Source organism: Natator depressus, chromosome 8 (assembly GCF_965152275.1).
Source record: "Natator depressus isolate rNatDep1 chromosome 8, rNatDep2.hap1, whole genome shotgun sequence".
Lineage (NCBI taxonomy): Eukaryota > Metazoa > Chordata > Testudines > Cheloniidae > Natator > Natator depressus.
The window spans coordinates 39,529,686-39,554,806 of NC_134241.1; the positions used below are offsets into that span (position 1 = coordinate 39,529,686).

The window sequence follows — 25,121 nt, forward strand, 5'->3', positions numbered from 1 at the left end:
GACAAAGATTTCAAACCATCAGAGGAGTGAAGTTCTGGAACAGCCTTCCAAGGGGAGCAGCGGGGGCAAAATCCTAACTGGTTTCCAGACTGACCTCACTAAGTTTATGGAGGGGTTGGTATGATGAGGTTGCCTACAATGGCATGTGGCCCACCCACCACTGCCATTAGCAAATATCTCCCATGGACAGAGACAGGACACTAGATGGAGAGGGCTCTGAGTTACTACAGACAATTCTTTCCCTGGTGTCTGGCTGGTGGGTCTCGCCCATATGCTCAGGGTCTTACTTATAACCATATTTGGGATCAGGAAGGAATTTTCCCCCAGGTCAGATTGGCAGAGACCCTGTTTTTTGGGGGGGAGGGGGTTGCCTTCCTCTTTATCATGGGGCACTGGTCACTTGCTAGTTTAAGCTAGTGTAAATGGTGGATTCTCTGTAACTTGAAATCTTTAAAACATGATTTGAGTACTCAGCAACTAAGCCAGACATTAGGGGTCTATTACAGGAGTGGGTGGGTGAGGTTTGTGGTCTGTGATGTGCAGGAGGTCAGATTAGCTGATCAAGATGCTCCTTTATGGCCTTAAAGTCCACGAGCCTATGACTCCCCAGGGAAGGATGAGCTAGAGTGAAGGGCATTGCGTTCAGGGCATTTTTTGTTTTCTATATGTTCTGTACTCTCTATATTTCTCATTGCTATTAAGTAAAGAGTAATGGCATTAGAATTCTGTGCAAAGTGTTTGTGCGTTTCATGTGTTACACCTACTGAATCCCAGCAGGTTTACACCTTAAGTGGGATTCTGGGAGGGGTTTTTTAATCTACAGGTGAGTCTGAGGGGTCATACTTATTGCAGGCCTTGGGCACTGTGCATGTGTTGCTACTTTCAGGAAGGGGTGCTAAACAGAGGGTCTACACCTGAGATTGTGCCGAGGGACCCTAAGACATGGGCAGTGTCTGGGCTCTATTCAGACTCTGGAGGCTGAAAGCACCCAGGGATTGAGCAGCTGGATTCTCTCAGAGCAGTGTGGTGTGTGGCCCTGAGGGGATGCTAGGCTGGATTTCCTCGCCTAACACCTCCTACTGCAGCCCAGCCAGCTGGCCGGGTGAGACAGCGAGCATATGCATAGCTTAGTAAGCATATGGATGGGCAAATCATTGAGCCAGCATCCTGAAGAGGTCAACAGGCACATGCATGGGTGAGTATGCACAAATTGCGACACACACAAAGGCCATGTCTACACTACAAAGTTAAGTCGACTTTATGTAAATCAACATCGAGCCTCTGATTTAAGCAAGTTGATCTTCCGTGTCCATGCTATGCTCATTGTGTCAGTGGAGTGCATCCTCACTAGCAGGGCTTGCATCAACACACAGAGCACTGCACTGTGGGTAGCTATCCCACAGTGCATGTAGCCGAGTGGAATTTTGGGTTGGGCTTGCAATGCCTTATAGGACCAAAACATTTGCGTGGGTGATTATGGGAACATGGCATTAGCCTCCCATGATGCACTTACCTCCCTCCCTAAGTCAACAGCAAAAGAAACCTTGTGCCTTTTTGCGCCTTTTTTTGTAAGCCTGGGTTACCCACGCACACACTATAGCACGATAAGCATGAACCCCTCTCAGCTGTACACTGTTGTTATGAGTATTACAAACACCTCATGCCTTATCCTGCAGTATTTATACAGCCGATACAGGAGCTGCTGTGTGGAACAATGTGATGCCACACAAACAGCCCTACAGGAAGTCATAGAGCGGAGCAATTTGCAGTTGCTGGCAACAGTCATGCACCACCTTGACACAGTTGAGTGCCACTTCTGGGCCCGGTAAACAAGCACTGACTGATGGGACCGCATCATTATGCAGCTATGGGATGATGAGCAGTGGCTGCAGAACTTTCAAATGCATAAGGCCACTTTCCAGGAACTGTGTGAAGAGCTTTCCCTCGCCCTGAAGTGCAGCAATATTAAAATGAGAGCTGGTCTGACAGTGGAGAAGCGAGTGGCGATAGCTCTGTGGAAGCTTGCAATGCTAGACTGCTTCCGGTCAGTGGAGAATCAATTCAGAGTGAGTAAATCTACAGTGGATGTGATCTGTTGTGATCCAAGTTTGCTGGGCCATCAACAGACTTTTGCTAAGAAGGGTAGTGACTGTGCAACATGCAGGACATAGTGGATGGTTTTGCCATGATGGGGTTTCCTGACTGCTGCAGGGCTATAGATGGAATGCATACCCCTATCTTGGCACCTGACCACCTTGCCAAAGAGTAACATAAACCAAAAGGAGTACTTCTCAATGATGTTGCAAACACTGGTGGATCACCGGGGCCATTTCACCAATATCAACATGGGAAGGTCAGGAAAGGTCCAGGACGCGCACATCTTTAGGAACTCCAAGCAGGGACTTTCTTTCCAGACTGCAAAATAACCACTGGTGATGCTGAAATGCCAATCATAATCCTGGGAGACCCAGCCTACCTCTAGCTCCCATGGCTCATGAAGCAGTACACAGGCAGCCTGGTCAGCAGAAAAGAGCAGTTCAACCATAGACTGAGCAAGTGCAGAATGGTGGTAGAATGTGCCTTTGGATGTTTAAAAAGTCGCTGGCATTGTTTGCTTACTAGGTTGGACCTCAGTGAAAGCAATATCCCCATTGTTATTGCTGCCTGCTGTGTGCTCCATAATATCTATGAAACAAAGGGAGAAAAGTTTACGGTGGGGTGTGGGGTGATCACCTGGCAGCCAATTTTGAGAAGCCAGACACCAGGGCAATGAGAAGAGCATCTCTGTGAGGCTTTGAAAACCAGTTTCAGCAATGAGCCCAAGTAATGTGACACTTATCCGTGTTGTTCCTTAACAAGCTGTCCCCTTCATTGCATTTTCTCCCCTGCAAACTCCATCCCCCCACACCTGCTGTGTGTCAAATGAATAAAGAGCCTTTTCTTCTCAATCCATTCAGTTTTATTATGCACACAATCACACAGAGACAGCAAAGAATAGTAACATAACTGGGGGCAAAAGGGCTGATAACATTGTGTGGGGAGAAACAAGGACAGCTTGCTTACAGATGCACTGCAATAACAATCAAAGGTGGGCACCTTCTGGTCCTTGTACCCTCCCCTGGTGTTGAGTGCAAGGGATACCAAACTTTCCCCACCCCTGCCCCGCTTCATGGGATGTTTGGGGGAGGAGGATGTGGAACTAGGCAATGATGGCAGAAAGTTCAGCATAGGCTACAGAGGAATTCTAGCATCCAACTGCCTTTCTTGAACCTCAACCAGATGCCTCAACATGTCTGATTGCTCTTTCATAATCGGCAGCATTTCTTCCTGCCTGGCACGCTCTTGTTCCCTGCATGCTCTCCTGTCTTCCCTGTCCATGTCCTGGTTCTCAGACAGTGTATCCTCCATGCTCTGAGCTCTGTCTTGTCACTCTTGGAGGCATGCATTAACTCATTGAACATGTCCTCCCGAGTCTTCTTTTTCTGCCTTCTAATCTGGGAAAGTCTCTGTCCCAATGTGGAGGATGCCCGATGGACAAGGTTTCAGCTGCAAGGAATACAAAGCAGAAGGGTAGCACTGACAGTGCATACATTGTTTCTGGTGCAAGATTAATTCTTTTTATAAAAAAACCCCCATCCCTCAATGCACTTCCCTACAAGCCACAATGTAATCACAGCCGCTGGCTACTGCAAGAGTCAGTTTGCCACTCCAGCCATGATGAGTAAGGCCACGAGGCATGGGCGAGAGGTCTTGTCCTGCAGCTTTTGTGAAGACATCCTTGGGATCACTGGTTGGAACTTCAGAAAAGCCCCCTTTACCATAGAAACCTGGATGGTGCTTGAGGACAGACACCAGTGTAAAGCTTCCCAGATAGCTTGCTTTTTATAAAAGCAGACCTGGTCCTTATGCTGCAGTGCTGTGTGCTGCAATGATGCCAGCACAGTTAATACTGGAGTGGCACGGAAAAGTGTCCTACTGTGGTGGATGAAATAAGGCAGCCCTTCCCAGAAATCTTCTGCAAAGGATTTCAGAGTACCTCCATGAAAGCTTCCTAGAGCTCTTTAGGGAGGATTCCCGGGCCATCCCCATGCATATAAACAGTCTTTTTTGGAGAGCACCCTCTGCATAGCTGGAGTGGCCTCTGATACACACTACACCTACTTTTTTGTTCAGATTAAACATAAAAAATAATAGCACATAACCCTACAGTCTGATTGGAAATATGTATTCACCAGAGATGCCTTCCCCGGCATCATGCTGCACCACTAACTGGTCCTGTAAAGGGATAGGCTCCAGGATTAAAAACAGTTCTTGGCTGTCAGGGAGAATGGATCCTACACTTGCCTGCCTCACATTCTTCTCCTCCTCTTCCTTGCCAACAATGTCCTCCTCGTTGTTGCTGGAGGTCTCCCAGGGCTCCTGGGAGGTATCCATGGAGCATTTTGGGGTAGTGGTGGGATCACCACACAGAATCACATGCAGCTCCTCATAAAAGTGACATGTCTGTGGGGCAGAACCAGAATGATTGTTTGCCTCCCTTGTCTTCTGGTACACTTGCCGAAGCTCCTATTTTCATATGGCACTGCTGTGTGTCCCTGGTGTAGCCCTTCTTCCCCATGCCCCAACAATCTTGGCATAGATGTCAGTGTTTCTTCTTCTCGATCAGAGCTCTGCCTGCACAGACTCTTCTCCCCACACAGCAATAAGATCCACCATCTCCTGTGTACTCCATGCTGGAGCACGTTTGCAGCCTTGAGCTGTGCTGGTGAGCTCTCCATGCTGATCAAACAGGAAATGAAAATTCAAAAGTTCCCAGGGCTTTAACAGGGGAGCAGCTGTTTCCTGTATACCTGACTGACATGCAGTGGAGTTGAAAGTGCTCTCCAGAATGGTTACAGCGGAGCACTGTGGGAAACCTCTTGGAGCCCAATTCATTCAAATTAAACAATGCAGCATCTACACTATCCCCATGTCGACCCGTGGATGTAGAATCAAGTGCTACACCTCTTGTGGAGGTGGAGTACGGAAGTCAACTTTACAGGCCACTTAGGTCAGCGGAAGGGACTCATTAGTGTAGACACATGCATTATTAAATAGACCTAACGTGGCTTATGTTGACCTAACTTTGTAGTGTAGACCAGGGGTAAGACAACTGGACACAGTGCTCAGGTCCACAGCCTGTGTGCAGGGGGTGGCATCTAGAAGTCTGATTGGGTGTTGACTTGCATCGTAAGTACAGCACCATGTGCTATGATTAATATGCCTTGCAGCCTAGACCACATTGGGAGTAATGTCCTGTTTTTGTCAATTTATTTGAAGAAAGATGTTTTTGCACTGGAGAGAGCACAGAGTCAGGCCATGCAGATGATAAAGGAATGAGAGGATTTCCATGTGAGGAGAGATTAACCAAACTGGGATTATTTTGTTCTGAGAGTGGGTGATTAAGAGGCAACATGACTGAAGTATTTAAACTAGCTCAGGGTTATTATCAAATTAAGCTCTGTTGGAGATTGCTGGGCAGCCATTACTTAAAGCAGAGCTGAGGGCTTCTCCCTGGGAGGGCTCTGCATCAGCTTCTCCCAGAGCACAGATCAGGATCCCGATGCTCTGACTGCTGCCAAGGGCACAGCATCATTGCTGGAGAAGGCAAATGTGCCTTGATACACCCGGATTTAGTAAGTAAGATTCTGGATGGGCTGGAGAGATGCAGGCAATGTGACCCTCTTCCATGCCCCTCATGGCTGCTGAAAGCCAGGGGGGAAGGACTGAGTCCATATATGACTGGGACTAGTGCCCCACTGGTGAATGGCATGGCACCAGCCACCCTTAAGTGAGGGGTGATAAGGTCCACGCTGAAGGAGACATCACTTCACATTGAGAACCTTGCCAGTGACTGTCTGCATTAGTCCTGGACTCCCTTGGCTTCCTGAATCCTGGATGTGGGTTCCAGCCTTGGACACAGTGTGTCATTGGTGGTGATCTTCTCTAGCGATAGGCCAGCAGGAGAGTTAAGAACAAGAGTCAGGTGGGCACGAGAGCTAGATAGGTATTCAAAATGCTCAGTTAATAATGTTAATGGATATTATGAGAGATGCTTGGTCAGAACAATGGCCTTCAGTATTAAATTGGGAGGCTAGCCCATATTTATCCACAATTGCAAAAACATGCCCATCTACCTGGAAAATAACATCCCCGATCTGTGGGGACAGTTTTTGCATAATTGTTACTATGATACCATGGGAAGGAAATGCAAATATGGTGGTCCCCTTCAACGCTATGGGATTAACTAGGGAAGGGGGGGAGCGCATTAGGAGCCACTAGGAAATAGGTGGAGGGCGGGGGGGTAGCATGAGGTAAATTGGACTGTCATCACATTAAGCAGTTGTATATCCAGAGGAGGAATATGGATGTGCCCCTCTCCTATGACTATGGAGGAGCAGGACCAATGGCCTATTGCAAAGGGGGGGGGCATTTAGGGGTAATATATATGGGGTATGGTGTATTCTGTGGGGAATGTATGCAATCCTGCAATATAACATTAGGAGGCAAAATCCTTCCAGTATATGACCAAATTATGAACTTCCATACACTGCCACCTGGACTATGGATCAGTGGACTTAATCGTTGTAAACAATCGAACCAGCACCTACTACCCCATGCCTTACCAAGTAGTTGAATTGGTTTGGACAATATCATATTTCACTGTGGATATTCAATGGACACACAATATGGACAAGAGTACACAAAGATTACAGGAGCAACTTGCTGCAAGCGCCAACAGTTGGACACACTTACAATACACACTACAGGATGGTGCTGACAAAATTTTAACCCTATCAAAGGAGGAGAAGCAATGTTTTTGGTGATGGCCAAGATGTTGGACCATACTGCAGTGGTCAGGACTCTCGGTGTTGCTGTTGATTATCATGGCAGCTGGTATATTGTTAAATGTATTTGTGTTATGTTGCATATGACAAGATCAAGGGGGGCACAACCCCCTAGAGAACAGCCACTAATTATAACCTATAAGTAATGTAGTAAGCCTTCCCCCCAATGTACTAGACAACCTGGACCCAACCTGCTTGGGCCCTCTATAATGGGAAGTCTGGAACACTAATTGGAATAGGTGTGGTATGCCTGTACGAGAGAAGGTGCAGGGCACGGTACTACGCAAGGGGCAGTGGGACAGATGGAATATTGACACCTTCCACGTTGGTGCCTGGCCCTTTCAGGAAGCGTGTCACCATATGTCCTATGCTTTTCCAGGGATACCTGGGCAGGAGGATCCCAAAACAAACAAAAAAAAGGGGGTAGAGTGTTAGGATATAGATATGCAGGCCTGCCTGCAAAGGCCTATACTTTAAGAACTTAGGTGTATTTTTATCACTTAGCTAGTTATAGAGGTATAAAACAAAGAATCAAAATCACTGTCTGCCTGTGTAAGGGCCTTCTCTCAGTGTGACAGTCTGAGGCCCTGTACTTAAGCTAAGGCCTTTGGCTAAGCAGTGGAAGCAGCCATAAGTCCTCAAACATTTCAAACCAGTCATATTGAAATAAGGCAATCTGGGTCTGTTAGGAAGGTGATCCGATCTATCACCTCCAGATAAAGGGAAGAGCCTAGAAGATGTAAAAGGAAATTTAGTTTGATAGTTTTCTGTTTGGTAAGAACTCACTTAACAATAGACACAGCTGGGAAACCCTTATGTCTTTAAAGGTGTAGTTGTGAAATCCTCACTTCTGTATTGTTTTGTCATTATAGTTCCCACTGTGCTATTGTTTATTTGCATGGTCTCTGTCTGGTTCTGTGATTGTTCCTGTCTGCTGTATAATTAATTTTGCTGTGTGTAAACTAATTAAGGTGATGGGATATAATTGGTTAGCTAATCATGTTACAATATGTTAGGATTGGTTAGGTAAATTTCAGTAAAATGATTGGTTAAGGTATAGTTAAGAATATTACTATATAAATTAGGGGCAAACAGGAAGTAAATTGGGATTCGAAAATAAGGGAAAAGAACTTGGATTTAAGCTTGCTAGAAGTTCACCCCAATAAACATTGAATTGTTTGCACCTTTGGACTTCGGGTATTGTTGCTCTCTGGAAGACATTGGGGGGAATGCTGTGCTGTCCAGAAAATGATGGGCCAATTTCCTCTGGATACAATTCTCCTGGAACTCCTGCAGTTCTGACAGAGATGACTTTGCTCCATTATTTGCACATAAAATCAAACTCATTTATTTGTTTCTGTTATAATAACATCTTAAACTGCATTAAACTGCATCAAATGGTCTTTGAAATCACCCACATCATGCTCCCCGCATTGTGCTCTCCTGCCCTCCTTCTTCTCCCTCCCCCTGCCACAATATCTCCTGCCCACTGCTCTCCCTCATGCTACAAGTTTGGAGAATATTTCCTCTCCATTTTTAGTGTTTGTTTCCTTTTGCTTTAGTTTCTCCTCCTCAAGCTTCCCCCAAAACTGCCTTCTCTCCCAGACTTCCCCCCACCACCTATTCCCCCCACTGTGCTGCTTTCTCCCCTCTCAATTCTACTATTCAGCTTCTGATTCCACCCTCATCACCATACTATATGAGCGCTTTCCAATGACTGTCACCTGCCCTGTGTCATTCATTCTCTCTCTCCTCCTGTCCCCCAGTGGAGAATTGGGTGGGCAATGACATGATTTATTTTGTTTTTAAAAGTCCATGGTGCTTTGTGTTTATATTGGAAAAGGCCAGTTGGAGAAGTGCACCTGGCACTGAGAGCGGAAGGTGCTGAGGTGTGGGATAGTCTTTAGCTCATGGGGAAGTTCATTCTAATGTCTAGGAATGGCCACCTGGAAAACTTTGTGTCCTGCACAGTTGAGCTTTTGCCTTACAGTGGCCAGCTCTTTGTGCCCAAGGGGCAGAGCTGTCGAGGGGTCCTCATCCTGGAGCTCGAGGCTCTTTTTGATATCCTGGGCACAGGCCATTGAGAGTCCTGAAGATAAGGACTGAGACTCTGACTGTAAGTCACTGTTCTACAGGAAGCCACAGAAGCCAGTGGCCAGGTCTGATGTGCTCGCAGAAATTGGTGTTACTGAGGAGATGGGTTGCAGTGTTCTGTACCAGCTAGAGTTTCCTAAGCACTTATGGTTTCATGTCCCGGTCTACCGCATTGCTGCAGACTAGTTGAGCAGTGATGGAGACAGGGATAACTGAGGCCACATCATTGTCCACCATGAGGCTCCTCACTGGCCAAAAGTGGTAGAGAGTGTTACTTGCAAAAGCTGCTGTGTGCGAGTTCAGCATCAGTGAGGAATCCAGGAGCCTCTGAAGCTACGGACTGAACTGACCAATTGTGGGTGTGAATCTTTGACCAAAGGAGACAGTGCCGATGATGCAAACTCCTCCAAGGGCTTTCCTTTGCCCACCAGCTTCACCTGCAGCCAGCCATTCTTCATCCAGGAGCTGATCGTGTCCAGGCACCAGGCCACCTTGGTGGTGGTGGGGTGTGGTTGTTTGTGGTGAAGGCAGAGCTGTGTGCAATGTTCTCTCTAATTTTTTATATCCATGTGCGGAATGAATGTTATTATGTGCACCAATATGGAGGTAGTGTGTGGCAGGGGTGGGGCTGAGGGGTTCGGAGTGTGGGAAGGGGCTCAGGGCTAGGGCAGATGGTTGGGGGGGGGGTGGTCAGCCAGGATGAGGTTTAGGGTGCAGGAGGAGGCTCAGGGTTGGGGCAGAGGGTTGGGAGTGCAGGGGTGAGGGCTCTGGGGTGGGGCTGGGGATGAGGAGTTTGGAGTGCTGGCAGGCTTCCCCAGGGCTAGGGCCAGATGACTCTCCCCAGCCCTCTCCTTGCTGGCAGCATAGAGTTCCAGGGGAGGGGCCCGCAGCAGCCCTGCACACCCCAATTTGCTCTCCTCCCCAGTCCACGCCCACCCTCTACCTCTCCAGGCCCCAGTGGCTGCGTGGCCCTTTATAGCTTGTTGTGCAACCATGCAGCTTAGAGGGTACTTAGGCTGTGTGTCATCTTCATATTGTTGGCAAGGTGTCCTCCTCTTGTGATGTGCTGGCCTCCTTCCTTCCCACACCCCTTTGTCCCCCCACCCATGCCATTTTCTTTCCCTCCCCTAGCACCATCCCACACTAACACACACCCATACACTCACTACAACACAGCCAGTGCCTCCCAAAAGACACATTCCTTCCCTGCAAAAAGCACCCATCCACCCAGAATGCGCACCCAGCCACACACCCGCTACAGCCTTGCACTGGCCTTTCTGGACTGCCCATACCCAGAGACCACCACATATTCACTGCCCCATTCCCAAACACAGACATCATGCACCCACCACGCCATGCCCACCAGCACACCTATAGCCCCACACATGATACCTCACATCCTCCTCATATACCGCTGGACAGGAAAATATTTCTTCATCCTCATGTGAGACGAGTATGTCATCTTCTCCTTTGAGGATACAGAACAGATACATTTATTGAACATTTCTGCCTTATCTCAGCATTAACAACACTTTTTTAATTGGGCCTATACCATTGCTAGAATTTCTTTTGTTCCTAATATACTTAGTGTCTTTAGCTCTTCGAACCATGGATTTTCCCCTGGTTTCCCTTATCAATTTTCTGCACTTCATGGTGGGGAATAGTATAAATTAGAAGTTATGTTTATATTTTACTGGTCAGGACTGCCCTCTGTTTGCCCAGATTGAATGTCCTGAGGCCATGGTCCTCAGGCAACCACCAGTGTCCAGGGCTGGGCTGGGCTCCTTTGCTGGGAGCTACAAGGACCAGTGGCTCCCTTTGTCTCCAGAGCAGGCCAGTGTTCCCTCTAATTTTTTACATCCAGTGGAATGAATTTGGTTATGTGCACTGTGGCGGGTTTTGTACCTTGTCAACCCCTTCAGTCAGGGAAGCGAGTGGTAACCACGCCTCTCTACGCCTATGTCTGTGTGTCCCCCTTCCCCCAGTAGTCACCACAGTGTGGCCCAATGGCCAGGGTCCGTATACTGCCTCTCCCTGAGTGGGGTAATGCGGCCTAGCGGCCGGAGTCCATGCAATCTGCCCCTAGGGCAGTGCGGCCCAATGGCCAGAGTCCATCTAATTTCTCTTCCCCTAGTGGGATAGCATGGCCTAGTGGCCAGAGTCCATGCTGCCCCCTTTGGAGGCAAAACAGGGGTCAGGTAACTGGGGTCATCACAAGGGGGCGGTGACCCCTGGTAGGGGGGCCTGGATTTACCTGACTCCACCAAGTCCCAACCCAGGGCCCTGCCAGTGGCGGAGCAGTCCACCACGGGGTCAGCGGGGAATCTTACCAAAATAGGCTGACCTCATAATGGTGGGAGGTACCACTCCCTTATTTTCCCTGGGTCACTTCCTACCAGTTCTCCAGCCGCAGTAGTTCATATGGCATCGGGGTCTCCAGGTTCCCCAGCACCAGACACTCCTTGGGGTTCTGATAGCATCAGGCCTCTGGTCCAAGTTTCTGGTTCTTCAGCTCTCATAGGTAAGAGCTGTAGCGGCTCCTGGGCTGGAGCCTCTGCCAAGTGTCCTTCTTCCTCGGCAGCCAGCCCTGACAGAGCAGCTCTGCAGGCTTTTATACCTGACTTCCAGTTGGAGCATGCCCAGCAGACCTCAGGGATAGTGCTTCCTCTGCTAGGATGGAAGGGTTAACCCTCTCGGTACCAGTGTGGGACTGATCCACCCCATCACACACCCTCCCCCTTAAAATGGTGGCCGGAGCTTCCACAGAAGTGCCCTCCTCCTGTCTTCCTCTTCCCCCACCTGGGAGAAAAAGTCTGCATTTCCGTGGGCCTTATCTGGCCTATGCAGCACTTGAAAGGAATTGGGCTGGAGACACATGTAGCATTGCACGATTCGGTCATTTGTCTCTTTCATGTTGTTTATCCAGCAAAGGGGGGCGTGATCAGTCACTAAGAAAATGTGGTTCCCCAATAAGTCGTACTGCAACATGTCGACTGCCCATTTAACTGTGAGGGCCCTCTCTTCTATGGTAGAGTAGTGCGTCTCGTGTGGGAACAGCTTCTGGCTGAGGTACAAAATGGGGTGTTCTCCCCCGCCCCCCATCTCTTGTGACAGTACGGCTCTTTCATAAATATAAAGGGAAGGGTAACCACCTTCCTGTATACAGTGCTATAAAATCCCTCCTGGCCAGAGGCAAAATCCTTTCACCTGTATAGGGTTAAGAAGCTATGGTAACCTTGCTGGCACCTGACCCAAAATGACCAGTGAGGGGACAAGATACTTTCAAATCTGGAGGGGGAAAAAAAGGCTTTGGTCTGTCTGTGTGATACCTTTGCCAGGAACAAATCAAGGATGCAAGCCCTCCAACTCCTGTAAAGTTAGTAAACAATCTAGCTAGAAAATGTGTTAGGTTTTCTTTGTTTAAATGGCTGGTAAATAAGCTGTGCTGGAGGGAATGTGTATCCCCGTTTTTGTGTCTTTTTGTAACTTAAGGTTTTGCCTAGAGGAATTTTCTATGTTTTGAAACTGATTACCCTGTAAAGTATTTACCATCCTGATTTTACAGAGGTGATTCTTTTACCTTTTCTTTAATTAAAATTCTTCTTTTAAGATCCTGATTGATTTTTCATTGTTCTTAAGATCCAAGGGTTTGGGTCCATGTTCACCTATGCAAATTGGTGAGGATTTTTATCAAGCCTTCCCCAGGAAAGAGGGTGTAGGTCTTGGGGGGATATTTTTTGGGGGGGGGGGGGAAGATGTCTCCAAGTGGGCTGTTTCCCTGTTCTTTGTTTAACATGCTTGGTGGTGGCAGCATAGGGTCCAAGGCCAAGGCAAAGTTTGTACCTTGGGGAAGTTTTTAACCTAAGCTGGTAAGAAAAAGCTTAGGGGGGTCTTTCATGCAGGTCCCCACATCTGTACCTTAGAGTTCAGAGTAGGGAAGGAACCTTGACAGCCTCTTGGCTACATTGTGCCTGCAACGGGTTCTCCCTGGCCAGAGTGCCCAGTTTCCAAACCCACTCCCTCAAAACGGAGGATATACTGGACTGAGCCTCTGACCCGGGTCTCCTGCTCCTCCCAGGTGTCTCTCAAGAGGTCTAAGATTCCCCGGGCTTGCCTCCAGTGGAGCAGCTTGAATGGGGAGAACCCGGTGGAAGCTCCTGTATGGCAAAGAGGAGAGCCGGAAGTAACTTTTCCCATTGGCGGGGGGTCGTCCTCCATGAATTTCTGTAACATCTCCTTCAGTGTCCCGTTAAAACGTTCCATCAGCCCATCCATCTGGGGATGGTAGACCAAGGTCTTGAGGGCATGAATGTTCAACAATCGGCAGAGCTCTGCCATCAACCTGGAGGTCACATTAGTCCCCTGATCCATTAATATCTTTTGTGGCAACCTCACATGGGAAAATATCTATAAGAGCTCATTGCGATGACTGGAGCCGTGGCTGTTCGTAATGCTACTGCTTCAGGGTACCGAGTCGCATAGTCGGCCACGACCAGGATATATCTGTGGCCCGAGCTGCTCTTTTCCAGGGGTCCCACCAGGTCGAGGCCAATCCACTTGAAAGGAGTGCCAATCACTGGTAAAGGTACCAGTGGGGCCCTTGGTATCCCCTTTGGACTGGACTTCTGGTATTCCGGACAAGAGGCACAGTAATCCCAGACCTCTTGATGCATGCCGGGCCAGAAGAACCTTTGGGCCACCCTTAGTAGGGTCTTTTCTCTCCCCAAATGTCTGGCCCAGGGGACTGCGTAGGCCAGGTGGAGTAGTCCTCTTTGGAACCTCCGTGGGACCAACAATTGGCATAACTCATCTCTCGTTTCCAGCTCCTGGGCCACTCGATAAAGCAAGTCCTTGTGTATCTCAAAATGGGGGCTTTGGGGCCAGTGTTGTAGAGAGTGGGCCTCTCCGGCCCAGCTTGCTGCTTGCTGCCAGGCTCGGCTAAGGCTGGGGTCCCCTCTGTTCATCCAGAAAATCTCCATCAATATCCAGCCATTCCGGCTCTTCCCCTGTCGGACTGTTGGCCGGGGCTTGACTTTTCTTGGCTACTTCAAAGCCTCTTGATGTCCCCTCCAAAGGGTTCTGGGGCCCAGTTTGTCCTAACAAACCCAGCCTCCTGTGGCGTACTCTCCCGTTCTTCTCGGGCTGTCCGCTCCACCCCCGTATAAGGTTGGCAAAACCCAGCCAGTCGTGCCCCAGAACCACGGGGCCACCCCAACTAAGCCACGCACTTCCTGTTGAGCAGCCTCCAGTCACACCCAGATGGTGGGGTAAAATTTCATGTCCCCACGTATACATTGTAACCGTATTGGTGCCCCGGTGGGGTGGGAGTGCTCTACCAGTCCCCTGCGGATCACAGTCTGGCTGCACCCCGAGTCCACCAATGCCACGGTTGGAGTTCCCTCCACTCGCACCGGGATCACGATCTTCGGTGGCCCATCCTTCCGGGCGTGTTGGTCCACTGCCAGGACCTGCCCATAATTACAGTCCATGTAGGCAAAGAGTCCTGTGGCACCTTATAGACTAACAGACGTATTGGAGCATAAGCTTTTGTGTGTGAATACCCACTTCGTTGGATGCAACACCTACAAAAGCTTATGCTCCAATACGTCTGTTAGTCTATAAGGTGCCACAGGACTCTGCCACTTTTACAGATCCAGAGTAACACGGCTACCCCTCTGATACTTGAGTCCATGTAGGGACACTCTCTCCCGAAGTGTCCCATTTGTCCACACTGGTAACATCGATCCCGGTTCCCTTCCGTGGGTGGGGTGCTTTGTGGTAGGCTCGGTTCCCCTGGTGATTCCTCCTGGCCCTGACACAGGCGTGCCCGAGGGGCCCTGTGTCCTGAGGGTTGTCGGGTACCACGTCCGCCTGGCATGCAACCGGGGGCTTCCCCCTCCTGTCTTAGGCATCGATCCCTCTGGGGGTTAGTCTCCCCCTCCTGAACTCCTTAAGACCTGCCCGCTCCTCCTGCTCAACTGCCATGTAGTCTTCGGCAAGGGACGTAGCCTCTGTAAGAGTCTTTGGCCAATGTCGCTGCACCCACTCCTTCCTCCTGGCAGGCAGGATCTGAAGGAACTGCTCCAACACCACAGCCTCAGCCACTTGGCAGCTGGTGCAGCGCTTCAGCTCTAGCCACCTCCAACAGAGGTCGCAGACCCTCTGGGCTTCTGCCTGTGGTCTGGCCCCCAGCAGATATTTCTTTCATCGGAGCCTCTGCAGGTACGTCTCCGGATTGATGCCTGTCATAAATATAAAGGAAAGGGTAGCCATCTTCCTGTATACAGTGCTATAAAATCCCTCCTGGCCAGAGGCAAAACCCTTTCGGCTGTAAAGGGTTAAGAAGCTAAGGTAACCTAGCTGGCACCTGACCCAAATGACCAATGAGAGGACAAGATACTTTCAAATCTGGAGGGGGTGGGGAACAAAGGGTTTTTCTGTCTGTGTGATGCTTTTGCTGGGAACAGATCAGGAAGGCAGCCTCAGAACTTCTGTTAAATTAGTAAGTAATCTAGCTAGAAATGCGTTAGATTTCCTTTTGTTTAATGGCTGGTAAAATAAGCTGTGCTGAATGGAATGGATATTCCTGGTTTTGTGTCTTTTTGTAACTTAAGGTTTTGCTGAGAGGGATTCTCTATGTTTTGAATTGGATTACCCTGTAAGGTATTTACCATCCTAATTTTACAGAGATGATCCTTTTACCTTTTCTTTAATTAAAATTCTTCTTTTAAGAATCTGATTGATTTTTCATTGTTCTTAAGATCCAAGGGTTTGGGTCTGTGTTCACTTGTACAAATTGGTGAGGATTCTTATCAAGCCTTCCCCAGGAAAGGGGGTGTAGGGCTTGGGGGAATATTTTGGGGGAAGATGTCTCCAAGTGGGCTCTTTCCCTGTTCTTTGTTTAAAACGCTTGGTGGTGGCAGCATACAGTTCAAGGACAAGGCAAAGTTTGTACCTTGGGAAAGTTTTAATCTAAGCTGCTAAGAATAAGCTTAGAGGGTCTTGCATGCAGGTCCCCACATCCGTACCCTACAGTTCAGAGTGGGGAAGGAACCTTGACAATGCCTTTCTGGTCTAGAATGGCAGACTTAACCTTCTCATATTGCAGTGCCTCTTGCGGGTCAAGATTGAGATAAGCGGCCTGAGCGGGCCCCGTTAAGTATGGGACTAGAATAGTGACCCAATGTTCAGGGGGCCACTGAGTAGCAGTAGCTACCTGATCAAAACTCACTAAGAAGGCCTTGGGGTTTGTCCCCAGGCCCCATCTTTGTAAGATGCACTGGTAGTCCCCCAAGGCCATCCTCGGGGTCCCCTCCAGCTGGGGTGTGAGAAGGACTTGATGCCGTCTTCAACAAGGCTGTTGGAAGAGCTGGTCTTGATTTACTTGCTGCTGGGTGGTCAACTCCCGAATCAGCTGTTGCTGTGATTCTTGTTGCTGGGCCAGCTGCAGTTGCTGTTGGGTAGCCAGTAGCTGTAGCAGCTGCAACTGCTGTTGCTGTTGTTGTGCAACTTGTTGCTGCTGGTTTTCCAGCAGCCATTTCAGGAGCTTCTCGGTCTCCATCCTGTAAGTGTGGGTCCTTCTATCAGGCCATGGTCAGTGCCCATATTCTCCACCATGTGTGGCTGTTTTTGTACCTCGTCAACCCCTTGAGTCGGGAGGGCAAGTGGTAACCCCGCCTCTCTATGACTACGTCTGTTTTTACCCTCCCCCCCGGTACTCAGCACAGTGTGGTGCAATGGCCAGGGTCCATATACTGCCTCTCCCCGAGTGGGGTAATGTGGCCTAGTGGCCAGAGTCCATGCAATGTGCCCCTAGGGCAGTGTGGCCCAATGGCCAGAGTCCGTCTACTTTCCCTTCCCCAAGTGGGATAGTGCAGCCTATCAGCTGGAGTCCATGCTATAAGCCCCTAGGGCAGTGCGGCCCAATGAATCATAGAATCGTAGAATATCTGGGGTTGGAAGGGACCTCAGGAGGTCATCTAGTCCAACCCCCTGCTCAAAGCAGGACCAATCCCCAACTAAATCACCCCAGCCAGGGCTTTGTCAAGCCTGACCTTAAAAACCTCTAAGGAAGGAGATTCCACCACCTCCCTAGGTAACGCATTCTAGTGCTTCACCACCCTCCTAGTGAAAAAGCTCTTCCTAATATCCAACCTAAACCTCCCCCACTGCAACTTGAGACCATTACTCCTTGTCCTGTCATCTGGTACCACTGAGAACAGTCTAGAACCATCCTCTTTGGAACCACCTCTGAGGTAGTTGAAAGCAGCTATCAAATCCCCCCTCATTCTTCTCTTCCACAGACTAAACAATCCCAGTTGCCTCAGCCTCTCCTCATAAGTCATGTGTTCCAGACCCCTAATCATTTTTGTTGCCCTTCGCTGGACTCTTTCCAATGTTTCCACATCCTTCTTGTAGTGTGGGGCCCAAAGCTGGACACAGTACTCCAGATGAGGCCTCACCAATGTCGAATAGAGGGGAACGATCACGTCCCTCAATCTGCTGGCAATTCCCCTACTTATACAGCCCAAAATGCCATTAGCCTTCTTGGCAACAAGGGCGCACTGCTGACTCATATCCAGCTTCTTGTCCACTGCAACCCCTAGGTCCTTTTCCGTAGAACTGCTGCCTAGTCACTTGGTCCCTAGTCTGTAGCAGTGCATGGGATTCTTCCTACCTAAGTGCAGGACCCTGCACTTGTCCTTGTTGAACCTCATCAGATTTCTTTTGGCCCAATCCTCTAATTTGTCTAGGGCCCTCTGTATCCTATCCCTACCCTCCAACGTATCTACCTCTCCTCCCCGTTTAGCGTCATCCGCAAACTTGCGGAGACGCTAAATCCACACCATCCTCCAGATCATTAATGAAGATATTGAACAAAACCAGACCCAGGACCGACCCTTGGGGCACTCCGGTTGATACTGGCTGCCAACTAGACATGGAGCCATTGATCACTACCCGTTGAGCCCGACGAACTAGCCAGCTTTCTATCCACCTTATAGTCCATTCATCCAGCCCACACTTCGTTAACTTGCTGACAAGAATACTGTGGGAGACCGTGTCAAAAGCTTTGCTAAAGTCAAGAAACAATACATCCACTGCTTTCCCTTCATCCACAGAATCAGTAATCTCATCATAGAAGGCGATTAGATTAGTCAGGCATGACCTTCCCTTGGTGAATCCATGCTGACTGTTCCTGATCACTTTCCTCTCGTGTAAGTGCTTCAGGATTGATTCCTTGAGGACCTGCTCCATGATTTTTCCGGGGACAGAGGTGAGGCTGACTGGCCTGTAGTTCCCAGGATCCTCCTTCTTCCCTTTTTTAAAGATTGGCACTACATTAGCCTTTTTCCAGTCATCTGGGACTTCCCCCGTTTGCCACGAGTTTTCAAAGATAATGGCCAATGGCTCTGCAATCACATCCGCCAATTCCTTTAGCACTCTCGGATGCAACTTGTCCGGCCCCATGGACTTGTGCACGTCCAGCTTTTCTAAATAGTCCCTAACCACCTCTTTCTCCAGAGGGCTGGCCATCTACTCCCCATGTTGTGATGCCCAGCGCAGCAGTCTGGGAGCTGTCCTTGTTAGTGAAGACAGAGGCAAAAAAAAGCATTGAGCACATTAGCTTTTTCCACATCCTCTGTCACTAGGTTGCCTCCCTCATTCAGTAAGGGGCCCACACTTTCCTTGGCTTTGTTCTTGTTGCCAACGTACCTGAAGAAACCCTTCTTGTTACTCTTGACATTTCTTGCTAGCTGCAGCTCCAGGTGCGATTTGGCCCTCCCGATTTCATTCCTACATGCCTGAGCAATATTTTTATACTCTTCCCTGGTCATATGTCCAACCTTCCACTTCTTGTAAGCTTCTTTTTTATGTTTAAGATCCGCTAGGATTTCACCATTAAGCCAAGCGGGTCGCCTGCCATATTTACTATTCTTTCGACTCATCGGGATGGTTTGTCCCTGTAACCTCAACAGGGATTCCTTGAAATACAGCCAGCTCTCCTGGACTCCTTTCCCCTTCATGTTAGTCCCCCAGGGGATCCTACCCATCCGCTCCCTGAGGGAGTCGAAGTCTGCTTTCCTGAAGTCCAGGGTCCATATCCTGCTGCTTACCTTTCTTCCCTGTGTCAGGATCCTGACCTCGACCATCTCATGGTCACTGCCTCCCAGATTCCCATCCACTTTTGCTTCCCCCACTAATTCTTCCCAGTTTGTGAGCAGCAGGTCAAGAAAAGCTCCCCCCCAGTTGGCTCATCTAGCACTTGCACCAGGAAATTGTCCCCTACGCTTTCCAAAAAACTTCCTGGATTGTCTATGCACTGCTGTATTGCTCTCCCAGCAGATATCAGGAAAATCAGTCACACCCATGAGAACCAGGGCGTGCGATCTAGTAGCTTCTGCGAGTTGCCGAAAGAAAGCCTCATCCACCTCATCCCCCTGGTCTGGTGGTCTATAGCAGACTCCCACCACTACATCACTCTTATTACTCACACTTCTAAACTTAATCCAGAGACACTCAGGTTTTTCTGCAGTTTCGTACCGGAGCTCTGAGCAGTCATACTGCTCCCTTACATACAGTGCTACTCCCCCACCTTTTCTGCCCTGCCTGTCCTTCCTGAACAGTTTATAACCATCCATGACAGTACTCTAGTCATGCGAGTTATCCCACCAAGTCTCTGTTATTCCAATCACGTCATAATTCCCTGACATCACCAGGACCTCCAGTTCTCCCTGCTTGTTGCCAAGGCTTTGTGCATTCGTATATAAGCACTTGAGAGAACCTGCTGATCGCCCCTCATTCTCAGTATGAGGCAGGAGCCCTCCCCTCACAGACGTTCCTGCCTGTGCTTCCTCCCGGTATCCCGTTTTCCCACTTACCTCAGGGCTTTGGTCTCCTTCCCCCGGTGAACCTAGTTTAAAGCCCTCCTTACTAGGTTAGCCAGCCTGCTCGCAAAGATGCTCTTCCCTCTCTTCGTAAGATGGAGCCCGTCTCTGCCCAGCACTCCTCCTTCATGGTACACCATCCCATGGTCAAAGAATCCAAAGCCTTCTCTCCGACACCACCTGCATAGCCATTCGTTGACTTCCACGATTCGACGGTCCCTGCCCTGGCCTTTTCCTTCCACGGGGAGGATGGACGAGAACACCACTTGCGCCTCAAACGCCTTTATCCTTCTTCCCAGAGCCATGTAGTCCGCAGTGATCTGCTCAAGGTCATTCTTGGCAGTATCATTGGTGCCCACGTGGAGAAGCAGGAAGGGGTAGCGATCCGAGGGCTTGATGAGTCTCGGCAGTCTCTCTGTCACATCGCGAATCTTAGCCCCTGGCAAGCAGCAGACTTCTCGGTTTTCCCGGTCAGGGCAGCAGATAGATGAGTCAATCCCCCGGAGGAGAGAGTCCCCGACCACCACCACCCGCCTCCTTCTCTTGGGAGTGGAAGTCGTGGAACCCCCAACCTCAGGACATCGCATCTCATGCCTTCCAACCAGCAGAGTCTCCTTCTGCTTTCTCCCCCCAGACGTATCGTCTGGTCCACTCTCCGCAATGGTACCTGTGGAGAGAACATGAAAGCGGTTAGTTACCTGTGTCTGTGTTGCTGGAACCCGGACATTCCCCCTTCTTCTTCTGGAGGTCACATGTTGCCAAGTTTCTTCACTGGCCTCTTGGCTCCGCTGTGCAACCTGCTCTAAATCTTTAGAGCTTTGAGCCCGTAGAAGCATATCCTGACTTTTGTCCAGAAAATCCTCAGATTCTCGTATGCAATGCAGGGTCGTTATCTGTTGCTCCAGACCTTCAATCTTCTCTTCCAATATGGAGACCAGCTTGCACTTTGTACAGACAAAGTCGCTTCTGTCCTGTGGAAGAAAGACAAACATGGCACATCCAGTGCAGGTCACAACAGCTGAACCCCCCGCTTCCATATCACTTTCCTACTATGAGCTTCCTCAGAGAAGTTGACAAGATGTAAGCCTCACTGGGCTCACTCCAGGCAAACTCCCAGGCAAACTCCTGCTGTGTGCTGCTCTGCTGTCCCCCGCTGCTCAGCTGGTTCTCTGCCGCTCAGCTGGTTCACGAAGCTCTGGCTATTTTTAAACAGCCAGGCTTCCCTGAAACAAACAGACAGCCCCAAGGCCCACCCCCTGCAGGCTACCAGCCAATCAGGCACTCGCTCAGGCTCTCACACTGCCCTCCCAGCAAACACACACACACTCGGATACTTACTCAGCAAACAAGCACTCGGATACTCACCAATCCCAGGCAAACTCCTGCTGTGTCCCCCACTGGGTCAGCAGGTAATCTTACCAAAACAGGCTGACCTCATAATGGTGGGAGGTACCACTCCCTTACCTTCCCTGGGTCACTTCCTACCAGTTCTCTGGCAGCAGCAGTCCATATTGCACCAGGGTCTTCAGGTTCCCCAGCACCAGACACTCCCTGGGGTTCCAATAGCTGTAAGCCTCTCATCCAAGTTTCTGGCTCTTCAGCTCTCATAGGTAAGGGCTGTAGTCGCTCCTGGGCTGGAGCCTTTGTCAAGCATCCTTCCTCCTCCACAGCTAGCCCTGCGTGAGCAGCTCTGCAGGCTTTTATACCTGACTTCCAGTTGGAGCATGCCCAGCAGAGCCTCAGGGGCGGGGCTTCCTCTGCTAGGATGGAAGGGTTAAGCCTCTCAGTACCAGTGCAGGGCTGATCTGCCCCGTCACATGCATCACTGTGGACGTGATGTGTGACACATCACCTTCATATTAGTGCACATAACAAAATACTTGTGGTAGGGGTTGGGCTGAGGGTTTTGGACTGTGGGAGAGGGCTCAGGGCTGGGACAGAGGGTTCAGGTGTTGGGGGATGAGGGCTCTGGCTGGAGGTGTGGGCTCTGGGGTGGGGATGCAGATGAGGGGTTCATGAGGGGGCTCAGGGCTGGGGTAGAGTATTGGGGTGTGGAGGATGAGGGCTCTGGCTGGGGGTGCGGGCTTTGGGGTGGGGCCAGGGATAAGGGGGTTGAGGTGCAGGAGGGGGCTCAGGGCTGGGACAGAGTGTTGGGGCACAGGGGTGTGTGGGCTGTAGGGTGGGGTTGGGGATGAGGGGTTTGGGGTGCAGGTTGCCCCAGGGCTGTGATGGGGAGAGAGGACTCCCCCCAGCCCTCTCTCGCCCCAGCAGCTTGGGGCTGGGGCAGAGGTGCCTCTTCCCGGCCGCAGCAGCTCCGGTGGGGCTGAGCTTCGCTGAGGGAGGGGCTCCTCTCTCCCAGTCATGGCAAGTCCAGGGTAGGTCTGGCTGGGGCTGGCAGGGAGGGCTGCCTCTCCCCGCCGCGGTAGGTCTGTGCTTTGGCTGGCGGGGGGGGGCGCCTCTCCCTGCTGCAGCCCTTAACCCCTGCACAGGGCTTAATAGGCATCTGCGCTGCTGCGTGGCCATGCAGCTTAGCAGGAACTTTGCTGCAGGCAGAGGGCTTGGCTGTGCTGCTGAATTTTCCCTGCAGTGCTTATTGCAGATCTCTACTGGCCCTGGAGGCTGTTGTGTGGCCTCAAGGCCACTCCCAGCAGGGTCAGGTTAGCTTGGCCTTCAGCAGTCTGGCCCCTTCTGTTCAGGGGTATTCACAGGGAAGGTTATCTCTGCTTAGACGGATAGCATGGGATTCCACCTTCCTGGTCAGTGTACATGGCGGCTCAGACACTGATATGTGTGGGGCCGCAGTGCTGTCACAGTGCTGTGGGGCTGGAGTTTGTGGGGCTGTCGCTGCTGGGGGGCTGTGGTGTGTGGGGCTGGTACTGTGCTGAGAACACTGCTCTCCTTGACTCCTTTCCATGTTGCCAAGCGCTCTCTGTCCTAGCAAACTTTCCCTAACTGTGAGGTCAGCTGTGAAAAGTGAGTGTTATCATAACCTAGAACAGGTGGTGATGAGAAAAGTTCTGAAAGTGAGACAGATAGAGAGACACGACAGACAGACTGAATTAGACCAAACAAAACGGCCTCCTGAAATAATGCAAGGACTGTGCTAGGATCATGCTGGGTGAACAAGCAAAGTGTGGAACCAGAAATCAGTGAACCAAAATTGGTGTGTTGGAAACTAGGCCTAATTCGTTAACAAAATAATGAGGGGACACAATGTGCCAGCCACCATTACCTTGGCAAGTCTCTCCCTTAGGTGAGAAAAGCTGGCTACTGGAGCAAGCTTCACTACCATATCAGTGTTTTCCCCAGGAATTGAAATTAGGAGGGTGTTCAAATTTACAGGGGGGAGGGGGAGGGCTGATGAGGGGTGAGACCATGAGGGCAAAGGTGGGCTGTATGGCACCACAGTAAAAACTGAAAAATGTTTTATGACCATTTTATTAGATTTAACTCATGTTTTAAAATCATCACACATTAAAGTTGACTACACAAGCCTTCTATGAAGCGCTACATCTATATCCCTCTTGGTTTCTTGTAATTTTGCACAACTCTGTTAATGAACTTCTCAAATACAGGGCATTTATCTTTGGTGGCTTCTCATGTGTCCTGTACATTCAGTCCTTCATAATATACTCATGATCAGGCAAAAGGCGACTTCTCAGAATACAAAATTCTATTCAATGAGGAAAAAGAATACTCAACTGTTGCTGCTGTGACTGGGAGTAGCAAGAGATGAATCTTTCATCCCAGGAAACATAGCACAAAAATTGTGTCGAACCACTAGTGATGATAAAGAAGACGTTGAAGTCAAATCTTCATTCGTTCACCGTATGACATTTCACTCTGTGTTCAAATTCTCTAGTCTGTCCTGATCACATGGCAGCCCCATTGCTGGTAGTGCCTCACTCCACTCAATGATCAATGTTTTATAAGACAGGCATCTGTAAAAGCTACGTAGAGGTTGAGTAGAATCCAGAAGTCACTACTGTAGATTTGTAAGAATCAAGTCTGTGTACTTTTTCAGATGGCTTAACATTTCTTCTCCTCTTCACTTAAGGATTCAGTGTAAGTGACTTCATTAGTCAACTTTTGGACCGGAGTCTTTGCTTCTTCCAGTATGTTTTCAGTGGATATCTCTCTAATTGATCCAAGTGTAGCTTCTATTGCTGGACAATTATCTACTACTGTTGTAGCAGATGCCAGGATGCATAGTTTAATGACCCAAGTGGTTTTATCAGTAGACTTACAAGAGGGAGAATGGCAACCGTCTTCTTTGAACAAAAAAACTTCAGAAACAGACTTCAAAGAGAAACAGCAGAACTAAAATTCATTTGCAAATTCAACACCATTAATTTGGGCTTGAATAGGGACTGGGAGTGGCTGGCTCATTACAAAAGCAGCTTTGCCTCTCCTGGAATTGACACCTCCTCATGTATTATTGGGAGTGGACTACATGCACCCTGGTCAAACTGGCCCTGTCAACACTGGTTCTCCACTTGTGAGGTAACTCCCTTCTCTTCACGTGTCAGTATATTTATGTCTGCATCTGTAATTTCCACTCCATGCATCTGAAGAAGTGGGGTTTTTACCCACGAAAGCTTATGCTCAAATAAATCTGTTAGTCTTTAAGGTGCCACCAGACTCCTTGTTGTTTTTGTGGGTACAGACTAACACGGCTACCTCCTGATAATAGTCTTCTTTGAACTTAGTAGCAAAAGTAGTTCACCAGCCTCACTAAGATCTGTCCCATCTTGGTAGATATTTTCCAAAGCCAGTAATAACAGTTGCAGTAATTTTAAGACAACAGCCAAGGATCGCTCATGAGAAAGCCAGCACGTTTTCCCAGGTTGGACTTCAGTCCCAGAGTATCTTCTGTTTTTCCCCAGACATTCAGTCCTTTTAGACTCTTGCTGAAAAAAAGAGTATAATGAAGACATTAAATTTAAGTTTTATTAATGCCTTGTGACGATTCTGCAGCTTACACTAGTGCTAGCTGGAGTAGATGGTCTCTGCAGTGTGTATAAGAGAGATTAGTATTACACTTTTCTCTGAGCAAAGCTTGTACTCCATTATGTCTTCCAGAGAATATTGCAGCTCCATCAATTGCACAAGCAGCCATCTATTCAATTTACAAGCATTTAACTCTTCTGAGATGTGGGTTATCACAGATGTCACCAATTTGTCTTCTATAACATGAACATCTAGAAATGCATCTACTGGCCTACCACTGACATGAAGATAACAGCAATGACCT

At 49.3% G+C, this 25,121-nt stretch overlaps 1 long non-coding RNA gene across 3 annotated transcripts in view; it reads right to left on the reverse strand.

Annotated features, from left to right (window-relative positions):
- Positions 1–2,957: 2,957 nt before the first annotated feature.
- Positions 2,958–25,121, reverse strand: part of LOC141992808 (uncharacterized) — a 67,991-nt gene continuing 45,827 nt past the window's right edge. The window contains exons 1-5 of one of the 3 annotated variants that reach the window (XR_012640657.1): positions 21,332–21,469; positions 20,566–20,838; positions 10,374–10,449; positions 8,072–8,185; positions 2,958–3,546 (exon numbers count right to left, since the gene is read on the reverse strand). This is a non-coding gene — a long non-coding RNA (uncharacterized LOC141992808). Of the gene's footprint in view, positions 3,547–8,071; positions 8,186–10,373; positions 10,450–11,377; positions 11,653–20,565; positions 20,839–21,331; positions 21,470–25,121 lie in introns of those variants that run through there. The other 2 variants (XR_012640655.1, XR_012640656.1) reach the window with 2 other exon arrangements.